This window comes from Bacillus rossius, chromosome 1, assembly GCF_032445375.1.
Source record: "Bacillus rossius redtenbacheri isolate Brsri chromosome 1, Brsri_v3, whole genome shotgun sequence".
Lineage (NCBI taxonomy): Eukaryota > Metazoa > Arthropoda > Insecta > Phasmatodea > Bacillidae > Bacillus > Bacillus rossius.
This window is the reverse complement of record NC_086330.1, coordinates 198,212,735-198,230,243: the sequence shown is the minus strand read 5'-3', so window position 1 is coordinate 198,230,243 and position 17,509 is coordinate 198,212,735.

Here is a 17,509-nt window from a genome sequence, read left to right as displayed (position 1 = left end):
ATGAGCACCACAATGTACAAATAGTGCTAATGGCTGCCTCGTTTTAATTACCGATTGCACTCTATTATATTGTTACGATCGCGCTTGGCTGCAGTGCATGGCATCGCCGCACTCGTTCGGCCTGTCTGCGCCCCCTTCCACCCGCATCCTCTCCCTGGTATCTCGTGTCATACTATCTCGCTACATCCTGACCGTCGCAGCGCGCACCTGCCTCAGATCGAGTTACTTAAGGGAGGCCGCACTGCGGAATGGAGGGACTCAGACATGTTTATCGGTGTGTTTTGTGGGAACCCGATGCTTGTTGAGTTTATCGGCGTTCTTTGAGCAGCCGCCGCGTCCTTCGAGGACTCACGACGCGTTTCTGGGCATTTCGACGACGAAGGTCGCGCGATATCTCGGAGACATGCTCGATTGTTCTGGACGGGAACCCAAGGGCTATTTAAGGAGGTTGGGCCGACCTTCGAGTCAGAGTCAGAGAGAGAGTCTGAGTGGGGAGTTCTCCCGCGGCGGAGTTTCCGGGCGATAGTGCCGCAGGTGCGGCAGAGTGGCGAAGTCCTTGGACGAAGGTTCCAGGGCAGGGAGTGAGTGAGTTCAGTGGAGTCGGGAGTTTCCGGGCGATAGAGTCGCGGGCGCGGCGGAGTCCCGAGTGAAGTGGCGAGCGAGTCGTCGAGTGGGATCTCGGCGAAGGGTGTGACGGCGGCGGCGAAGTGCGGCGACGGAGTCCCGCGGCGGAGACCCACGAGGGGTGCTGCGGCGAGAGTTGCGCCGGAAGTGCGGCCCAGCGAGGTGTGTGAAACGAGTGACTGGGGAATTTACATTTCTTTACATGTAATTAATTATCTGCCATCTTAGAAGATTAATTGTAAGTGACAAGTAGTGGTAATAAATAAAACTGTGTGTAGTGATAAAAATCTTTAATTGGGCTATCCTTTACGAACCCACAGGAAAATCGTAACAATATATACTGCTTATATTGGCAGCCCCATCATACGTCTGTCCCCGGAGCATACTGACAGGTAGATTTAGTCTAGTTATGTGTCCAATATAGCAGATGCTATAGCCCTACCTGTTGTGTCTGTTGTGCTGTAAAGTCCCAGAAAACTTTCATGTGGTTCAAGATCCGCGTTTACCCAATGAATGCAAATACTTAATTGCTCAATACCACTTATATCGTGGGTACCGTCGCAGATTACGGAAAATATTGGAAGTTCTTGTAAACGAACACTGTTACAAATACACCTAACAATTTCATTTGCCATCATACTAAGCATCTCATTCTGAATTTCTCCAGAAGTAAACTTCTCTCTCTGTTTGTTAATCCACCCATTCAGATCAGGCACATACTCTGATCGCAGATTTAATAAACACTGTAGGTTTCCACTGTCTGACACATGGCCCCTTATTGCCAATCCCTAAACATCTAATAGAGCTCAATATTTTTTGAAGGCATTCTTTAGCTATTTTCTGTTCTTGTTGTTTAACAGAACTCAGTTGCATTTCGATAGGCTGACTTAACTGACGATAACTTAAAACAGCTTGTTTATGAGAATTAGATTTTTCGTGAGTGCGAAATCTTTCCAGAGCTTTCTTACAATTCTTGAAACCGTCCGTTGTGAATGAATCCTCCATTTTCTTCACAAGTATTTTGTCTGGATTTAAATGACAATATCGATTGCAATAGAAACAAATAATACTGTTATACGTTTTGTTCAATACTTAGCCATTTGAAGTCTTTAAACCACGAAATCTGAAATTGCAGGGTTCGTCCTTTTAGGTTTTGAACAGGAAAGTTCTCTGGCATTTGAAGTGGTTTATTTGGGAACAAATTCTTATCTACATCATTTAAAGTAACACTAGAGCCAGCACTTTCAGGAACACGCACTGAAGTTCGTACTTCAACATTACTTTCATATTCATTTAATTGTGTACTTGTTGATTCTTCCTCAAATTTACGCTTCTTAATTTTAATAACGAACTTATCCATGTTTTCATTAATATATATAACACCTAAATTCGCGAGTAACTAAAACCACAACCACTCCTACAGTTGGAAGCTTCGGAACTGGCATATTGATGTGTGTGTAGGTGTGTGTGTATGAGCGGATTGAAGGGCATCGGATCATGTTACTGTAACGTACAGATAACGATAGCAGCATCTCATGTTCTTATTGGATTTCAAAGTGCCGCCCGTCGAACATAATACTCCTGAGATACGCAGTTATTCTCCTACGTGTTAGGGTTTTTTCGAAGAACGCATTTCTAAGAAGAGAAGGAAAAATGACTTACTTTTTCAATCATATGCTTTGTGTGTAGATATTAGTTGACACATGATCTACTAATCTATTTCATTAATGTAATCACACGTATTTTATAAAAATTAAAATACTATAAAACTACTGGTTGTACTTGAAAATATTGGGGGGGACGTGTCCCCCGCGTCCTCCCCGCCAGAGACGCCCATGAGTATGATGTACTAGAAAAAATATGCCCTATCAGTGTAATGAATGGTTGTACCCTTACAAGCGTTGAATATTTATGAAACATTTTATTTGTTTGGTATTTAAAGCCGCAGACTTGTATTTTATTTATTTCATTTAGACAACAACATGCGTCCGTGTTTTCTACATGGCACGCTCTGTAATATTTTGAATGCTATAGTAATTTTGGCTTTTTAAAATCTGTGATTTATGTGCAGTAGACTAATTTTTAATTTTTCATAATTTCTTTTCACATTTTTAATGATCCATTTGCTAATAATATATACACTTCTCCATTAATTATAATAAACACATTTTCCATTATTGGAATTCTTTCAGAATGGGTATCACAAGACTACAAAAACTATTCTCCTGCATAAGAAAGGTAAGTAAAGAAAATTATCGTCAGAGAGCAATTACGTATTATATCTAGGGACACCTGTATTTCGTGAATACATTTTGTGTCAAGGTATTTTACAAAACACTGTAGATTTTTCTTGTAATTATTGGCTGTGGTCGGTGAAGGCTGTTTTCCCACACTTGACGGGGCCAATGAGGACGTAGTTACCGTACTGCTGCACGCCCGCAATTCGCCAAACCTCTAAGAAAAAAGCACAGTTATGTGTGAAATAGCCTGACACGAGATGTATTCGCTAAATACATGTGTCCTTACTTATATCGAAAAATATTTTAACACTGTATGATAATTTTAAGTATGAAAAGTACAAAATAGTTTCAAATTTTATACATGGTTTTATATCAACTCTAAGCAGTAAAACATATACTGCTTATTTTCTACTAAATATATCTGTGAAACCTCTTTAATACAAACCTGAAGGGACCTAAAATTTTGCAGTTTGTATTAACGAGGTTTGTATTAACAGGTGCATATGCTCACATTAATAATAATCGACAAAATCAAGTATTGATTTTTTACTCGAAAATTAGTCAAATAGAGAATTAAAGAGGCTTGAAAAATTCATTGATTTTTTTCTGCACTGTTTTAGTTGCATAAATGTCCTTTACTGCACTGCAAAGTTTGTCGAAGGAAGACAAGACATCAGTGTCTACATCATTAGCAGCCAGAACATTTTCCAAGACCATGCTGAAGTGGACTTCACTCTAAGAATTTTTAAAAAATATTTCAGCCTCAAAATTAGTGTCAGAAATATATCAGTTACTTGTCATTAAAGTTAAATCAGTTGAAAAATAAATAAAAATGGAAGTATTTTACTTAATTCAATTTACACTTGCAAAAAAAAAAAAACATACGCACAATAAATCTACATGGAAATTAGTCTTTTTCAATATCCTGAAGTCTGAAATATGTTTACTCATGTCATCAAATGTAGAGCTGTACTGAAGAAGCCGATTTTGCCAATATTTAGTTGAATCGGCATTTCTGCCGACTTTCGATACGCTTGTTAATTTTCGGTCGATATTACTGAAAAACGAGAGAGACTGCCATAACCTAAAAATCCACGATTACTCTTTTCGCTTTACGTAGTAGTACTGCATTTTTTCAGATCGCATTATTTCTTCGCAACATGTGCCAAACGTACATATAAAAATTTAACATCCTATTTTTCAATAATGTTCTTTATTTTTAATATGTCATAAATAAATACATTACCGTCACTGTAAATATACATCTCGGTTGTTACAGTAACTGTAGTGCAAATGTGGTAGCTATCGTGCTTCTGTAGTAATTATGGTATCGACAAAGAATCTTTAGTTCTTTTTATGGTAATTATCTTAGGATAACAATGGGGTTTGTACTGTAGTTATGGTACATCATCCAATTTCTTCGTAAGTTGTTGTTCATTTGTCTTTTCTTCATATTTACATGCTCCATTACTTGGCTGCAGATTTAAGTTGATTTTTACTACTGTATACTATCGTTACTGTTTTTATGACGGATTCTTTCTAAGAAATGGTTATTTCTGCAAAATCTTTATGGTTAAACGATCATCTATTATAATTTATAGTGACGGGACCACATATTTTGTACAATCAATGCGGACAAAACGATAATTCGAACATCGGTACAAGCGGACTTTTTTAACCTTAGTTGTATGGCAATTTTGCCGGGACCGTAGAAAGTATACGATAAACACGGACAATCGATACATGCGAGTTCGATAGATAGAGGTTTGACTGTAGACCATTTACCGTACAAATTATTTGCCGTTAACAGAATTATAGTGAAGTTGCGTGCACGTGATTAAAGTGTGCGATTCTTGTTCTAAAATTTCATTCGGTTTATCCGATAATAAAACAATAGTACACTACGTGAGCGGACGTGAGGTTACTTCGTAATACATAATAACGAATATTTCGTATTAACCATATTGATTGACATTAAATATGCTATCCCAGTCTGAAGGGGAATTAAAAGTGTTCAAATAAACGCGAACTTTGAAATAACCGGTATTTTATTAACGAGGTTTCACTGTATACACTGCAACTGATTATGAATCACTTGAGTTTTTTTTATAAAGCATCTAAGCCCTGGACTGTATAAATATATTGTTGAATAAATTAACTAAACTAGGTATACTATAAAAAGCACAAAAATAGAAGAGTTTGATCTTAACGACATAAAGCATAATCTATCTATTTAGCACAGCCTGAACAATTCATTCCCTATTGTCAAGACTAAAATTAAAAAAACCGCGAAAGAAGCAGTAACTATCTCATTATCTTTGCGGGTAACTCAAACATCATATAAACAATACGAAATATTCTTAAACGCAAGAAAGCATATTTTAAACACTGTAAATAACTTAGATTTTAAATCAAAGGATAATAATCAGTCTGTAAAATTTAGTTTTAATGATGAGTTGGAAACAGAACATCAAACATATCATAGGTGTTACTGCCAACAGAGAACTCTCACAAACAATACAATTCCTTTCTGCGCAACCTGCAAGCTCCGGTACCTTCTGTATATAATATATATATATATTTAAAACTTTTCCGGAAGTCGTACCATGGTAACGACTGAAATATGAAGTCTTACTTCTAAATCTACTTATCTAGAGAACAAATTGTATTACATTATTTTCATAAAATTATACGAACAGAAGTTTGCTCTTTTATTCATTTTTTTTAGTTACGTGATAATTTTTTTTTTTAGTTATAAAGGAAACCAACTTGAACAGTAAAAAAGAAAGACTTTTAATGAACAAACCAACTAAGTCATTATAGATAACTGTTCAAACCATTTAAGATTCATCATGTTACATAAATTTTTATATTTATATACATCTAATGTATAAACAAATCTGAAAAAAGTGCAATAAATTCAGATTGACTTCATTATCGAAATAGAATAAAACACAAAATAGACTTGCAGAGAACCACCAAATATATTGCGTAAGTGTTTCTGCAATGGAGTTAAACTTTAAAATTGCCTTTATTATTTCAAAAAAAATAATTTAAAACTCCAAGCAAATGTAAGAACACGTCTTCTAGATATAATGGAAGATTATAATGCCGTGTCCGAATTCGCCTGAAGAATATACTTGTAGATACTTTGGAAGTGACTTCGCAAGGCTGTCAGAAATGGACGTGAAGTATGCTATGCAATACACAAGTAAATGAATCTGTGTAATTCTCGCGTACTTCCAGTTGAAAATACGTCTTAATTTGAAAAATTTTTGGTCATATTTTATATATCATTTAAATAATTTAAGAGTTCGTAAAATAAATATCATTTATTTTGTATTTTACTGGTATCAATAAATCAATTGACAAAATTAATTTATGGATGTTTAAAACGAAGTTTCAACAAACATGTACATATTTAGCCTACCGATCGTTACTACAAAACAAAAGTACAATAATAATGTAAGATGTCGTAAATTCACGTGACAGCGATGAAGTGTTATAAGGAAGGACTAATTTCACATGCGTTTAAAAATAAAATCTAAACATCCTTTTCGGCTGGCTAAACATTGAACATATCCGGATTCGTCAAAGGCAAGTGAAGTACGCAAGGTGGTAAACATGTAACTGCATTACTTTCTGATTAATTTTAATAAAATTATGCATACCTCCAAAAAACGTTCAGTTAAAATTAGTATTGTATTGGTGTTTGTATTAAAATATAATGTATTCCGGGTATATTTTTATTGTGTTTTAAGATTTATTGACTTTTGTACCTCATGTACTTTTGGTGAAAAGTGAAAATGTAATTATGTAGGTATTATTTATTATCAGGGCCCAAAGCATAACTTTATGTTCGTTGGCCGAAAATGAATTGTAGTTATACTTGTATATCTAAGAAAAATATTTGTATTTTGTATGAATGTAAGTATTTTATTATGTAAATTTTTATTACTTACAAATATTTTGTACTCATAATATCTAGTTTCCATTTGTCTTAAGACATAATCAAATTATACACTCAGCAAAAAATATTTATTGGTTCGCAATTTTTCATTGTTACAATATTTTAAAATGTAAATTTGCTATTCAGCAATATCAACTTTCTAAAACGTGAGTAAAAATTATCATTAAATTATATCAATGGCATATTTATTGCATTAGTATTCCTTGCTCCTAATCACTTACTCTGGTTGATTACCTTCTGTATAACCTCAGTCAGTGATCGTAATTTATGTACACCTTTTCCCCACTAAGCCGATTCAGGTGCAGATTCTGGAGCAGTGTTTTTTTATGTACGGATGTGTCAGTAAATCAGTCAGTTTGTGGGTCGGTGTTGGGGGGGGGGGATTACTACTCTTAAAATATCACTTTATCTGTATGCTTAATAAAATATCCTTTGGTTAGCTCCCTCTGAAATATTCTTATATACAACCTATGACGTGTAGTCTACTCCTTAGATATTTTACTTCCAACACGTTGGATTGCGTAGAGAAGGCGATTCTTCGAGTATGTGGCCCTTTCAGAATTAAATTATTATTATTATTAGTTACAACTGATGTTTATTTCGAGCCTCTTTGACTTCCAGTTCATACATGAAAGACGAACTACCAGTGATGCTTGACGTCACCAGTAGGGATAGCATGAAGGAGCTCCTCATTTCGCCAGACGCGACTGGCATACACAAGTATTTATATTGCAATCAGGGCTCGATTTTAGCGCCTGTCCGCCTGCCCGGGACGGGCAAAATCTCGTCCGGGCAGGCAAAATAAAAAAGGCAACTGTCCGGTGGACAGGTGCAACTTGTGATGCCGAGGTTATTCGCACGCATTAATGCAGCAGAGGTGATTAATAACATTTATGCGACCGCGACCGCAAACTAAAACGTCTTTGACAATATATATAAATAAACAATAATGGCTGCTCTTTTGTGACGGACGACTCTGGCTATTGTATACCGCGGGAAAAAAAAAGTAGGTTATGTACAAACCGTGGTGAAATCTTCTGAATCATAATTCTTAAAATCTTACGTTCACATCATGATTCACGTAACATAGTCGTATTCGTATGCTAGAGATGCAAAACGTCTCACACCGATGATGTTTGTTTTTGTTGCCATGTTTTAATATTAATTTCGTTGCAGTGCAGCCAACAATTACGTAATTTACCGTTGTATACTTTCAAAATATAATTTTTTAAATTTATTGTCTTTATAAATCACGACATTACTAATTCCTTGCTCTACTTTAACATAGTTTGTTAACAGAAAAGCGTTTTCGCGTGGTTAACATTTCACGGCGTACTCCAGATGCAGCTGACAGTGGCCGCAGTAACTGTGACTGCTTGAAAATTCGCCTGTCAACTGTTGCATCAAAAAATAAACATTACTTGTTTACAGAGGACACGGTAATCTTTTACAGTTTATCTTGTCACTGCGATTGTTTAAGTATTTAATTAACTGCGTTACACAATGTAGAAATTCATTACTGGTGCTTAAAAACCACCAGAAAAGAAAAGAAAAACGGACGAGGACAAGTCAGAATATAATGTTAAATATGACAAAATCGCCCGGTCCCGTACCTTTTTAACGTCTTGGTGTTCCGAGTTTCTTTGGCTTCGTTACGACATAGAAACAAAACAAATGTTTTGCAAAGTCTGCGAAACACATTCAAAATCATCTGGATCAGTTTTTGTTACGGGCTGCTCAAGTTTTCGCAAGGAAAACCTAACGTCGCATGCTACAAGCAGTGCCCACAACAAGTCTCAAGATATGGAAGATGCAATACTGACAAAACCTGGACAATCCAAAGCAGAGATGACCTTACAAAGTATTCAAAAGGATGTTTTCACTAAACTGGAAATACTGTTTCGTACGTCTAATGCCCTGGCTAAACATGGGCGACCTTTCACAGACTTTGTTTGGCAGTGTATACTTGTCACAAAGAAAGGCCTGGATGTCGGTAATACTTACCGCACTGACAAGAAGTGCAAAGAATTTTTGGGTTCCATTGCAGAAATAGAACGCCAGGAATTGGAAAATAACTTAAGAAGTGCACCATATATTTCAGTAATGTGTGATGAGTCTACAGACAGTGCTGTACAAGAACAGGTCATTGTTTATGTAAGGTTTGCTGTTAAAGGGGTAATACATTGTAAGTTTGTAGGTGTTAAACATGTAGAAAGGCCTAATGCAGCCCTGATTTATGACTGCATATTGTGTGATTTAAATGAGTATTGTGGGTTCACCATTTCAGATTTAAAGCTGCATTTGGTAGGCTTTGCAAGTGATGGTGCAGCAGTGATGCGAGGATTGCATAATGGAGTTAGTACCAAATTGAAGCAATCAATTCAGCCCAATTTGGTTGCTATACATTGTCTAGCACACCATCTTGAGTATGAAAATGTACTCTCTCTCATTGATCTTGTGCTATTCCTGCCAGCTCACACTGCAGATTGTGAGCGAGGGTTCTCACTCATGAAGTCTATGAAGACAGACTGGCGAAACTGTCTAAATGATGATACACTGTCTGCCCTCATGCGTGTTCAAATACAGTCACCTTCTGAAAGTGAGTTTGATCCAGCACCAGCAATAAATCTCTGGTATCATAATGTTCAGAGAAAATGTCGACCCTTTCAGCCTCCTTATCGAAGATGTTCAAGACAGAATCAGCCAAGTAATTCATGCATTGACTCAGACAGTGACTCGTCTGAAAATGATGATTAAATAAGGATGTTAAGTGTGTGATAAAAATAGGTGCAAAATATAGCAAAAATCCTTTTTTTTTCTCACTTTTTCAGCGACTTTGAAATTTTTTTTATTTGGGTAAAACAGCGGACAGGCAAATTGGATGGCGGACAGGCAAATTTTCAATTACACCTGTCCGTTGGGCAGGTTAAAATATTCCTTAAAATCTATCCCTGATTCAGTGGCGTAGCGTGGGTGGGGCGGAGGGGGCGGCCCGCCCCGGGCGGCAGCCCGCGGGGGCGGGTCGCCGGTGAAGCGGGTTGAGATCTGATCTATGATTCATTCATTACATGTGTCAGACACACTATAATGTTCCATTTTTATCTAAAATTTTGCGCACCAACTATTTTTTAATATTTATTTAAAAGAAAAACTGCAAAATCACTGACAGAGCTCTTTATAACGTTTGTTTGTTTAAATACGAACGGAAACATCGCATCACACCGCGCCGCCCGGCGCGCGTGAGCTGAGTTGAGCGGCACTCCTTATTATGTTAATTACTCATACAAAATCTTTTGTTTCACGCGTCGGCCCGTGTCGATGCCTCTCTTTCGCACTCATTGAATTTAGTACTACGCATTGTACTGTAAAGTTTGACCTTAACCCAGGGCAAACCAAACAACTTCCGCAAACCGGGACACAGTAAAACTCATATATTGCCCCGTACCGCGAGCGCAGGTAAACCCAAACAAATATTAAAACCCAAACTAATAGCAGGCTTAAAAAATACTAATAAGGTTGCGAACAGTGAGAGGAGGCAGCAAGTTAAAAAGACGCAAAATTTATATGACAACATTTAATATATATATATCATAAAATCGTTTCATCACAAATCGGTGCATCCATCATAAAATACTTACCCTATTACTACTTATAAAAAATAGCTATATAATAATACTAAAAAAATACTTTAACAATTCCCCTGAAAAATTATAATTTGATCATATACTTCGGAGCTCCGAAAATTAAATATAATTACCAAAAAGGCATTAAAAATATATAAGAACATAACTCCGCTAGACTATCAAACTTGACTTTATTGTCGATTGAACAAGAATTGGCTGCTAATATTGATTTTGACAAAGTTATTTCTGACTTCGCTGCTCATAAGGCCCGTAGATCCGCTTGTAAAACCGCTCATCCTATTTTAACTTCAATAAAAGGTACCTCATTGCATGTGAAATTTAATTTTAATCAAGCACCTATAGAATGGGGGCGGCAAAATGGGTTTCCCGCCCCAGACGCCGAGATGGCACGCTACGCCACTGCCCTGATTGCAATAATAAATTACTAAATGATAGCTTATTTTTCGAAAATATGATTGTTTTTTACAAGAAGTACAAATGCCAGGACATTTACCAATAACATCACATATAAAAAAAGGAAGTGTAATTAAAAGCCACAAGCTGCAGGTCAGCTAAAAACGCAAACCAAACATTTTTCTATCTCTAGCCTCATGTATACATACTTAAAAACATAGTACATTTAAAACAATAAAATTAATGCAATAACCTGCAATATTTTGAAGACAGATATTCAGCTACAAAAAATTCTCTGATAGTATAAAAAGTTCGCCTGTATATATAGTTGCACAGAAAAATACAGTCCTAATGAGATATCAAATATAGCAAATAATACCGCTTTGCAACATAACGTCATGCTATTAGATGGTCAACGTTCAACTGTTTGTGTAATACACATACGCACACACCTGTGACTAAATGTGTAAAGAAATAAAATTTGTAGGAGCGCAAAACCTTTGTAGTACACAGTTAAAAATTATTATTTTTTTTACGGGGGCAGGAAAACTACATTACTGGCCAACTTATTTGAATGTAGTGGTTAGCTGTGAATGAGCGTTCTTGCAAAAGAGACCAAATCTGATAGTTTTGGCCACATAATCACCGCAGTAAAACATACAATTTGTATATCGTATATGTGTAGTGCACCAAATTAATATTTATTATAATTACCTTGGGTTGCACTCGGTTACGTACGGGTTTCTAACTGAAATGTACCAAAAATAGTAATATTTATTCTCTTGCGCTTTGTTGAGGATCGAGTAGGCTTGGATGGGTGTGAGGGAAAGGGACAGAGAGACAAAGGGATTGGAAATCTAATGCTCGCCGAGGAAGAGTACACCCTTCCCCCACCCCCCTCTCCCGGACCGGTCGTAAACCTGACACCCCGCTGGGCGATAAGAATTCTGAGAACAGCATCCTCTCTCCCACCCCCCTACTTTTTTCCGCGCGTCGCTACATCGTTCAGCCGTACTGCTAGTGCGCTCTGTTGAGGACAAAGATAACTACGCGTGTCTTCGCCCGCTCACGAGAAACTCAGGATCTTAGCCTTAATAGGTTTTATTTTTGTTCCAGAAAAAGAAGAGAGAATAACCGAGAAGTGAGGTGTATGAGAATGTTAATTAATTCTGTTGTACACATTCTTGTTGCAATATATTTTTCAAGGCAGAACCATATGATTTTTTTGTTCTTTTCCAAGTTTCTAAATGGTATGGTTATGGATGATGGGAGAAAGTGTTTAAAATGACGCATAAAAATGAATGTGAAAAGGCAAAATATATGAATGCTAAATACAAACAGAAAATTTAACAACATTAATTTATTTAATATTTAGTTTTTCAACATCGTGGGCTGAAATAACTTTCAACAATCGAAAATTTGTATGAAACTTTCATAAAGAAGTGTGGACAACATGTTCAGGTTTTTACCTTCATAAATGTGATATTTTGTAGCACAATATTATAAATAATATCTGTACATAATGTGGTCAAAATAAAGAAAAAGGACTGCAGATTTATAACAGTATTGTGAAATTTTTCCAAAAATGTAGACAAAGCTGGTCTTCCTTTAATGCACTTGTTATACTACAAAATAGGGTTAATTCCTTTATTGTTTGCACATTATTATTTGACCAATGAGGAATGCCTATAACTCAGCTTATTACAAGAGACAAGAGTATGCCAGTTGTTTTGCCTGTATATTGCAGTTTGCAAGCATATCCCTCTATTAATATGGTATGAATATGACAATTTTATATCATATACATTACATATATGTTATGTAACAATGTTACATATATGGTATGAAACATGTAACAATGTCACATATTTGTTATGTAACAATGTTACATTTCTGAGAGGTATCACTGTAATGTTTCAGAGACATTGCAACATTAAGTTATGAAAGAGGACATATCTACGTAAATGTAATGTAACTGAAACCGAACAATTATGTATCGTAACATTTCTGAAACATTACGAATGTTACAAAGTTATTTAACTGTTACGTTTCTGCAACATAAGTGTGCTGTGTGGGTTATAGTACAACCAATTATGTTTATGGGGGCAAAATTAGTCATTATTCAAATTTCAATTATACAAAAGAGATTTATTTCCCTATTTAAATTAGCAATAAATTGAATATATATTAAATTTTATGTATTATGTTATAACACATAACTTTGTTCATACAAACATCGTTAATACAGAGTACTAAATATTACAAACTAATTTTTTTGTCCATTGAGCATACCATTAGAAATCAAACATTGAATAATTGTTATTGTACTGAGTACATACTACTACGTGCATATGTTTTATCATAATTTTTAACAAAAAATGTTGTACAGCAATGAATTTCATGTGATTTTTAGTCTGAGATGGTTTCCTATACAAACTATATTACAAAGTAGCATACCAAATTTTCACCCCCTTCTGGTTTGTATTAATGAGATTTCGTTGTAATTATTTAACAAAAAAATCTTTACTTTATTAGAGGCTGAATTCATGTAAGAACATTATTTTGTGGGGAAAATATCACTTTCGCACAATCCTACAAGTAGGCCTGATGAGTACTTGCTGGATGTGTGTTGTTATGAGTATCAATATTGATGTAATTTTTTTTGTACCTGTGTTACATGTGTGTTATGTCATGTTTTGTTTCTATAGGTTCCAGAACAGCTGGTCGGAGCAGTTTGCTGAGAGCTGTTAATGTCACGCGGCAAGATGACTTGACCCCAAAGACTACATACTTGTACAAGGTAGCAGCAAAACTGAAACGTCAGGCAAGTTTGTTGTCCAAGAAAACGTGTTCATTTCGTAAACGTCTACGAATGGCAGAAGATGTTAGTGCCCGGCTGTGTCTTCAATATTTGGCTGACCATGTGGATGAGGTTACTTACAATTTCATAATGTCACAGGTCTGAACCCAGAAACTAAAACCCCGTGGCAGAAGGTTTACGTTAAATGACAAAGTTCTAGCTCTTTCGCTGTACCGACAATGTGGAAAGGCTTACATGTTGTTGTCCAGGGTATTTTCATTGCCTTCACGGAAGACACTCTCTAAGCTGTTGTCAAACATAGCATTTGATACTGGGATCAATGACAGAATAATGGAGCATTTGAAGGGTACTGTTTCACAGTTGCCACAACTTGACAGATACTGCTGTCTTCTGTTTGATGAGATGGCTATCGAACCAGGTGTTCACTTCAACTCATCAACAGATGCTGTAATTGGTTTTGAAGATCTAGGTGGTGAAAAGAGAGCTATGAAATTTGCTGATCATGTGCTGGTTTTTATGGTGTGTGGATTGAGAAAAAAATTTAAACAGCCTATTGCATTTTATTTTGTGGACAGTACTACAAAAACCATTCAGTTGTGTAACATTTTGAAGGATGTCATTAGAAGTATTCGAATATGTGGCCTTGAAGTGGTAGCTACTGTATCCGATCAAGGTTCAAGCAATCAGGCAGCAATCAAACATTTGATTGAAGAAACTAGTGAGCACTGTATAAGGCAAGGTATAGAAAATAGATTCATAGGCTTCTTAGTTGACAATAAGGAAGTTGTACACATATTTGATCCACCACACCTACTCAAAGGGATTCGAAATAATCTTTTGTCCAAAGATGTTAAATTTATATGGAAATCAAATGCCCGCAAAGCATCTTGGAAACATGTATTACAGTTTTACAAGTTGGACGAGCTAAACTGCGAACCGAAAATGTGTCCTAAACTCACGGATGAACACGTTGTTCCAGGGAAAATAAGGAAAATGAAAGTTAGTTGTTGTTCACAGGTTTTCAGTCACAGGGTTGCTTCTTCAATGAAAATGTTGGCTAAAGATGGTAAGTATGTCCCTGATTTGGATAAAGAAGCGGCTGACACAGCTGAATTCCTTCTTTTCTTCGACCAGCTTTTTGATAGTGGAATGGTGGAGCAATTAAACCAAAAGGTGGCAAGAATCTTCGTTGTGCAATATCATCATCTTCACCCCATTTGGAGTTTTGGAATGAAGCGCTAAGAGTTTTAGCAACAATGAAATGTATTGACAGCAAAGGAAATGCATCGGTGCCACCTTCTTTCAAGATCTGGACATTTTCCATACAGTCTATGAAGTATCTGTGGATTAAGTTGCAAAAAATCGGCTTTAAATTCCTATGTTTACATAACCTAAATCAAGATCCCATAGAAAACTTTTTTGTTCCATTAGGAGTCAAGGTTGTAGGAACACAAATCCAACATGCTCATCATTTATTAATTCATTTAAATCTCTTTTGGTAAGTAATTTTATGTCTCCCCACTCAGTGAGGGCTAACTGTCAAGAAGACCTATCTGCTGGAGCTTTAGACACATTAAGATCCTTTGTAACTGGTAGACGTGATGTAGAAAACCTGGTAAACATTACAGAATTCAATGAAGATAGTCAAGTACATGCACATAGATTCGAGGGTCTAGAGTATGATCACAAAGAACAGAATACAACTTCTGCAGCAGTTAACAACTATGTGAGTGGGTACCTGGCAAGAAAACTGTTAGCTTTTTGTAAAGGCTGTGCAACATGCCGTGAGAATTTGTCATCAAAAACTGAAGGAGCAGGAGATGTGTTGATAACTTCACGAGCCTTTTCCCCTAAATTGTTGTGTTACCCAAACATGAAGTTCAGTGCAGCATTTAAAGAAGTTACATGTATTGTATCAAACACTTTACCTGTATTGAGTCATCAGCGTGATATTTTGAAGTGTATAATAAGTGAAACCTCTGATGTAGATTTGTCTTTCTTAACTTGCCAAGAACATGACACTAAAAAACTTTTCCTTTCTGTAGCAGTTAAAATGATGATTCTTGTCTGGTGCAAAAATGTTACTAGAATATTATCTGGTAAAGATGTTCATACTTTCCATGCAGTTGGAAAGTTTTCTGGGGATTTAGTAAAGCAGCTTGCTTATAATAAGTACCTGAAGCATCGTCGAAACAAGTAAATATTAATTTTTCAAGTCTGTAAAACCTAGTTCACAATTGAAAAATTAAGAACTATGGCGAATATGTGAGAACGCCAGAAATGGACATACTTTGTGTTGTTTGATGTATTAGTTTGCAACAGAAAGTTACAGGTCGTAGAGTGGTCTTACGCCAAACGTGCACTACTTAAGAATTAACATTAATCAGCATGATTGAATTTTTCCCTTAAGAATTGTGAATAGTATAACAGTAGCCAATCAAGGAGAAGCAGAATGTATTGTTGGTGGGAAACAGATATTTACTGTGCAGAAAAGAATAAAATTATTGATAAAACAAATTTGCTATAGTACTTCATTGTATTTGTGAAATTTAATTACGGTATAAAAATTTCTCATTATAACATAACATTTGTAACGACATGTGACAAATTTTGAAAGTGAGATTAAGTATATATTACTTATTGTTGTGTATCAATACATTGGTGTCGTGTGAGACCTGCAACGGCCAGTGACAATATCTATGAGCGGATGCTCGATAAATAAAGCTCGCAACATGGCGACACAACAGCTTGTTCGTTGGTTACTTATTGGATCCTAAATCCCTGCACATCACAATCATAACATGGTGCTGCGGACAAATTCGTCAAGTTTTGGGTACGTGGTTATAATGTAGTACAACGGAAAATAAGTCGCGGACGTTGGCTGTGATTATAGTTGGGGCAAGATTGTACATGCTGCGTCCACGCGATGGATAACCTGAAGCCACCAAGACCGCTCAGCTTGGAGGGCGATTTGGCTACAAACTGGAAAAGATGGAAGCAGCAATTCAATATTTATTTAATCGCCACAACATCAAAATAGCAACGCTTCTGCACATTTGGGAGTGGAAGCACAACAGTTGTATTTTACAATGGATGTTCCAGATGAAGAGGCAAAAAAATTTGAGGCAGTGATGGCACGCTTAGATGCGTATTTTCTTCCTAAAACAAACCAGAGCGTTGAACGACACAAATTCAATAATCGTGTCCAGGAAGACTGTGAAACAATTGATTCGTTCGTGGCTGCGCTGCGTCGCCTTAGTGCAAACTGTGGGTATGATACACTTCGGGACGACCTCATAAAGGACAGAATTGTATACGGTGTTAAAGACACGCGTCTTAAGGACAGATTGCTTCGTGAGCCAGTGCTAACTCTAACAAAGGCAATACAAATATGTAAAGCGGCGGAGAAAACTCGGGTAATAATGAAGACCATTGAAAATGAAGTTGTACATACAGTGAGACGAGATTACAAAGGAGTGGACCGTCAAGACACAGCCGGGAAGCCTGGAGAATGCGCAGGAACTACGTATCTACGCTACAACAACCGAGGAGGCCAAGGAGGGAGGTTCCACCAATCTTCTCGACCAACTGCAAAGTTCCGGAATCAAGGGATGGAGCAACAGGATACGGCGCAGGAGTTCCAGAAACAGACTGCGTGCAAGATGAGTCGAAGGGAGTATCAAACACCGAGAGAAGGTATGCCTAGATGCGATAAGTTGTCGGATCAGTCGTGCTACAGATGCGGAATTAACCACACCAGTTCACACTGCCCAGCATATAATGCAGTTTGTCACCATTGTCAAAAAAGGGGACATTT